The 6,261-nt window shown below is 38.5% G+C and overlaps 1 long non-coding RNA gene across 1 annotated transcript; it reads left to right on the top strand.

The window, feature by feature from the left end:
* Positions 1-5,558: 5,558 nt before the first annotated feature.
* LOC112451255 lies at positions 5,559-6,004 on the top strand. Its single transcript, XR_003040043.2, has 2 exons — positions 5,559-5,847; positions 5,941-6,004. It is a non-coding gene; the product is annotated as an uncharacterized LOC112451255 (long non-coding RNA).
* The last annotated feature ends 257 nt before the right edge of the window (positions 6,005-6,261 follow it).

Below are 6,261 nucleotides of genomic sequence, written 5' to 3'. Positions count from 1 at the left end.
GTCGTCTCCCTTTGATTCATCTCTTGTCTCAGGTCTGTTCAGGTTTTGTTTAGTTAGTTAATGTTTTTTGTATTTAGTTTAGGTTTTGCTGCCACGTCAGCCTTTGTTTTGGGTTTGCCTTTTATTTCTAAATAAATTAGTTTTTTTTCAACATGAGTCTGCGCTCAGGGTTCGCCTCCTTCACCCCAGCTCATGACAAAAATAGTGTTACAAACTATAATGTATTACATTATAACATTTAAAAAGCTATAAAAAAACCTGTTACTATTGATTTGTATTTCTCACCTGCTATCATGAAAGGTGGGGAATCGTCTAATTGCTGGTGTGTGGGTGTGTGTAGGGGGGTAATCTTGTTTTATACATTATCTTTAAAAGAGTAATTATTTGTATATATTCTTTTAAACATTTAGAAAGGTGGTCAGGGGATGTCGTTACATGTGTATCCATGCCAAGAGCAATTAGTAACATTTTTCCCAAGCGTAAAAAAAAAAGCCCAGTTGTTTAAACTTTGACAAGAGCCAAGAAAAGAAAAGAACGGGCAGAAAAACAATGGTTTAACTAAATAAATCTGCCTCTTAGTCTGTAAATATTTCTTCTGTGCAGCTTTGTGGACTCTCTGAGGACATGTAAGTACTCGAGAGGACGGAGGTGGATTTTTGTCCTCGTTGCAGACTTTAGGACATCCTCCGTCTTGTCTGTCCAGCCGATGTCACCAGCATTTAGTTTCCACCTCCTCAAACACTGACTCATTGTGGTCCTCATGTCTTTGACTCATCACATAATATGGCTAGATGGATCATGTCATGGTAATAACACTAAAAGCTAATGATTCAGTTTATATAGAGTTCGATTGATGCTTTCCCCTTTTTTCTCCCTGCACTAGTTTTATCTCCTTTTCTTTTACTTTCCCTCATCTCCCTCTTTCTCAATTCTACTTTCTCTTTCTCTCACTGTTTCTTGCACTCCTTCCTCACTTCTTCCATCTCAGTCTCTTTTTCTCAGTCTCGCCCCCTTCGCTCTTTCTCACTCCTCGTCTCCGTCTCACCAGGCATTGAACACCACTCACTTTCTTGACTTCAAGCTTTGTATCCCACAAAGCTGAACTTTGCCAGAATCAACTTCGTCTTCGGTGTGAAAAGACACAACAGTAGGTGTGAGTTCTTCTTTTCTCCTGCTGTCCACAGCATTTTGAAGAGGCTTGAATGTGGGAAGGCTGGATCAATAGCGGCAGTTCAGAAGCTCTGCCCCAGGCAAAACAAATGAATGGGTCAAACACTAAACTGCATCACGACGGCGCATACATCACATACATCAATAAAGACACAAAAATCTATTCAGCTTTCAATCACCACTACACACTAAACTGTACTTTTTGTGCAACTATTATAATTGTGTGTTTTCTTGAATCCATCTGTTAGACTGATCTGAGAGGCAATTCTGTCTTTACACTCTTCATGCTGATTGTTTGATGTTAAACCATCATTCAACTCACACAACGCTCTCTCACTTTGTGCTGCTTCTTTGTCTTAATTCTTTTTGCATTGTGGGTCGTCTAATCAGATTTATAGTTTTGGACATCCTACCTTGCATCGCCCTTGGTTGTTGTTTTAAATTGAAATTGCGTTCCCTTTCTTACATGCCTCACCTAAATCTGGATTCTTTATTATACCAAAGTCCATCATAGATAGGCCTGTGAGTGACAGGAAGATCCACGGTATGTGTAAGATTGAACAATATATCAAGTGAGGTCTTTTTAAAGTCTTTTATAAAGTCATATTTCAATAATAAATTGTTTTTCAATATAAAGTGATTTTTTTAGTGGTTCATATTAGTGTTCTAAGACATAGTTGTTGTTTAAAATACAGTATTAATGTACAGTATTAATGGATAGAAGTAGCAGAAAGGCTTTACAATTTTACAATAAATAGACTTTTGTAGTTGGGATTGTAAAGCTTAAATGCACTACTGGAAGTGTATACCTTCAGAACCTTCTGTTTTCCTAAAGATTTATCATCTCTATCAATGTTTTTTGTCAGATGCAAATTTTAGTTTGAGATAAAAATCAAGCCAACAAACTTGCTGTATATTGTGTAACATTGCATTAAAGCATTAAAAACAAACATGGGTAAAGATTGTTTTCAGCTAAAACTGTCTATCATCATCCTTAATGGGACTAGATAAGAGGGGAAAGAAGCAAGGTTACCACTTTATTGAAGGTAAAAGTGCCATTCGTTTATTAGCTTATGACTTGTGGCTTGTTGAAATTGATACATAGGTAAGTGGAAATAAGTATAATTTCAAATTCACTTTTTTCACCCTTATTTTACTGTCTCATTGTTTAGTAGTACTTCTGTATTTTTGAGGTTTTATGATGATCATGAAACCAACATGATCAACAGTCAACCTGGTGATGCTGGAGAGCACGTTGTGAATGCTGGTGTCAGATATCTAAAGACTAGGGTCGCCAACTTGCAGAAATTGAAATAAAAAAACACTAACTGGTGGCAAAAAAGGAGGAGGCACTTTTTTGCCCAGAAAATCTTCAGTTGTGAGATGCCCAGACTACTAGGAGTGATGCTATCAAGGACATTTACGGAGAGAAACCCAGACATCCCTTTCCCCAGAGACAGCATCCAGCTTCTCCTGGGGGATCACAAGGCATTCCCAAGCCAGAGAGAGTACATAATCCCTCTGGCAATATCTAGGTCTGCCCCGAGGTCTCTTCCCAGTGGGACATGCCTCAAAAATGCCCAAAGGGAGACAACCAGGAGGCATCTTAATCAGATGCCTGAACCAACTCAACTGATTCCTTTCGATGCAAAGGAGCAGCAGCTCCTCCCAAATGATGAAGCTCCTCACCTTATCTCTAAGACTGAGTCTGGCCACCCTACAAATGATGATGATCCAAACCTCATGACCATAGGTGAGAGTTGGAACATAGATGGACAAGTAAATGGAGAGCTTTGCCTTTCAATTCAACTCTTTCTTTACCACAACTGACCAAAGCAACACCCTCATTAACGCAGACGAGGCCCAGATCTGTCATGTATGCATCTGGATACCTCACCTGAGAAAGGGAAATCAGGGCACTCCCCCTGGATCCAGGGGTTTTGGCACCTGAGGCTCAGCCAGGCTTGATAGATCACATGTGCCAAATCCATGTGGGCCCACCACCTGCAAGAAGGACTATTTATGTTGGGTGCCAGGCAAGTTTGGCAGCAGACAAGGGATGTTCTCTGGTCATGTTGATTCATGGCGACACAGAAGAGGAATTGGTGTCAAATTTGCTACTTTTGGCTAGTGTTTTGATACTTGTAATTTTATTTAACCTTGGACTACTTTCAGCTTCTATCTACAACTTTGCTAGTTTTAGCTTTTAGCTAGTCTTTTTATTATTATTATTTTAACTTGCCTGTTCCTATTTTTTACTTTAAAGTAGCATTATAGTACTTTGGGCTTTTACCCAGCATGTTTTATGTTTTAGCTAGTGTTTTGCCTTTTTTTTAGCTGGTGTTCTGCTTCTTTTAGCTTTAGTGACTCAGTTTTAGCTTCTTCATCAAGTCATTAAAGTCAGTGCTCAGTAGTCACACTGAAGTTTTACAGAAAATGCAGTTTCTCTAGTTTTTGTTTGAAATCTGCTGTCACTTAAAAACAAAAGTGGTCCAAAATAATTGACAAAAAACAGCTTGAACAACAAGTTTCTTTTTAGCTTCAAGTAACTAAAATATATTTCTGATTTCAACATCTTTCCCTACTGTCATGAGAGGTGGAGAGCGAGAGGAACCCAGAGCACAGACTCATACTTAAGGAAATTTATTTTAAATAAACTTACAAAAAACAAAAGGAAACAAAAACTAAACTAAACTAAATACAAAACAGCAAGGCAAGGTCAGGTAGAAACATGGACTAACATGGAATGAACAACACAGACTGTACCTGAGGCAATGAACTGGCGAGGGAATGGAGAAATTGACCGGGTTTTAAAGACAGAGGAATAATTATGAGAAGTGGGCACAGGTGAGTGATTACCTGGCAGTGAAGGCAGGTGGGGATGGGCGTGGCAAGGAAACAAGCGCAGACAGAGGAGGAGTGAATAATGACAAGACAACAATGACAAAACCAGAACATATAATAACAAAATAAACCAAGAAACAAAACAAAACCCAAATCCTTACACCTACAGAAAATACAGAGCTCTTTGGTGCTGGTTAGACAAAAAACAGTTTCATCTGTTTCATTTACCATCTATATTCCCTCTGCCAGATTTGCACTGGCTCACGGAAATAAGGAACAAAGTGGGTTCCTTATCAATTTAAAAAGGACCCATCTTTTTTACTTTCAAATACAGGACAGTTCTTTATTTTAAGGGACAGCTGGAAACCCTATTTCCTTACAGCTACGTATCTCAATATGCAGTGGAAATACAAAGCAGAAACATACATAAAAGTGAGACAGGAACTATTAAGGTTTTTTTTTCCTCCAAGTGCTGCTCTGCTTTCCATTATTTCAGGCCAAATTCAAACATATCAGACAAGAAAATCAAATCAAAACAGCTATGCAGGCATTTTCCCAGTAGTCCCAGGTTTCCTGCAGACTTATGTGGCTGTTCAAATGTGTGTCACAGTTCCAGGCTGTTCACACTTTCTCAACATGAAAGAAATGAGTCAGAGCTGGAAAAAAAGACCACTGACTGTCCATGAGAGTTAAAAGCAGTTTTATCTTTTGAAATATGGTAGCTAGCACACAACATACAGGAGACACAAGGTCTTTCGATTATTATATTTTTAGACAGGCAGATTACGACCTAGTTGTTTCATTCTTGTCTAATCGAATGTGGTGCAGAAAAACAAGGCAGATGAAACATTATAGATTCTCTTCTGAGTGGTATTGTTACACCAAACAGAACATTCTTTAAAAAGATTTACTTTTTGTCAAAGAAACATAAATAAAATGGTTTAAGGTTTATAAGGAAGAGAATTTCAATACAATGTTTCTATTCAAATTAAAGAGGAATGATCTTGCCTGAATGGAAAATGTGAACAGAACACATTTACACTGAAAGAAATAGAGCGTTTTATGTTTCAAGAGCATTTATTGGTTCATTTACTTCATCCACTTTTATGCAGTTTACATATTTGCACCCCACTTTATGTCATGATAAAACTGTAAGGACTGTAAAATGTATTTTCATTTGAACACTTTTACCATTGTGCGGTTAATGAACTGTAAGCTCTCACCACAGATTGCCATGTCCTACACTGCTATTGTAACATTTTGTTTCATGTTTTATTGATTTTTCATAGCGTTTGAATGTGCTTCATGGTTTTACCACTTACTGTCATGTCATTTTAAGTATAAATACATAAATATCTTTAAATAAAAATACAGAGGCATCATCATCCTACAGAATTGTATTTATTGGTCCACTTTTAACATTTGAAAGTTAATGTACAAAGAATTAAGCCATTTGATTGTGTAGGGATCTGGAGTTAGCCCCGCCTTGGGGCGGCTCCTTTAACTTTTTGCTTCACAGGTGATCCAGATTGTGTTTATGAGAACTGCCAGTACTTAAGCCTCCAGCTGAGACCAGACCATCGCTGGAGCATCGAACCTCCTGGGTTAGATTCTCAGCCATAGTTTCTAACTTCAGTATTGATGCTCTGTTTACTAAGCTCTCTTTGCGCCTCGATCTTAGGTTCTTTGCCACGTTACGGATCTTCAGACCTCACGGAAACTTACCTTGGACAATTGGATACTCACCTGGACAGGACTACTGGCTTCTCGTCTCCTGGATCACCAAGAATACCTCTTTCATCTCCTCCACGCTGCTGGACACCTCCTGGACCTGTAAGAGCAAAAACACTAATTCAACCACTCAACAGTGCTCAACTGACTGTAGGATTGGTACCCGAGACTCACCCTGTTCCTCTTGCCTTTCAGACCATTCCCGGACCTGATTCACTGTAGATAACTTGTCACCTGTAAATAAATTCACTTACCTTTAGCTTTGTCTCTGTGTCTGGTTTTGGTCTCGCTCCTGGACAAATTACTCCTGCGTTCTTGTCAGATTGAGCAAAAGTTCCTGGCATCTGCAGAAATAAACCTAATAAAGTTTCTCCTGCATGGCTTAATTTTATGGGTCATGAAGCCCAGCTGTTGTCACCATAAATAAAACTCAGTGATCTATCATTTTTGTTCAGTTAAAAACACATAACATTTTTCTTACAGTATCTTTGTGGATTAATAGCATGGGCAAGCAAA

This window comes from Kryptolebias marmoratus, linkage group LG22 (assembly GCF_001649575.2).
Source record: "Kryptolebias marmoratus isolate JLee-2015 linkage group LG22, ASM164957v2, whole genome shotgun sequence".
Classification (NCBI taxonomy): domain Eukaryota; kingdom Metazoa; phylum Chordata; class Actinopteri; order Cyprinodontiformes; family Rivulidae; genus Kryptolebias; species Kryptolebias marmoratus.
Note: the sequence above shows the minus strand (reverse complement) of the source record. Positions and strands in the feature narration are given on the sequence as shown.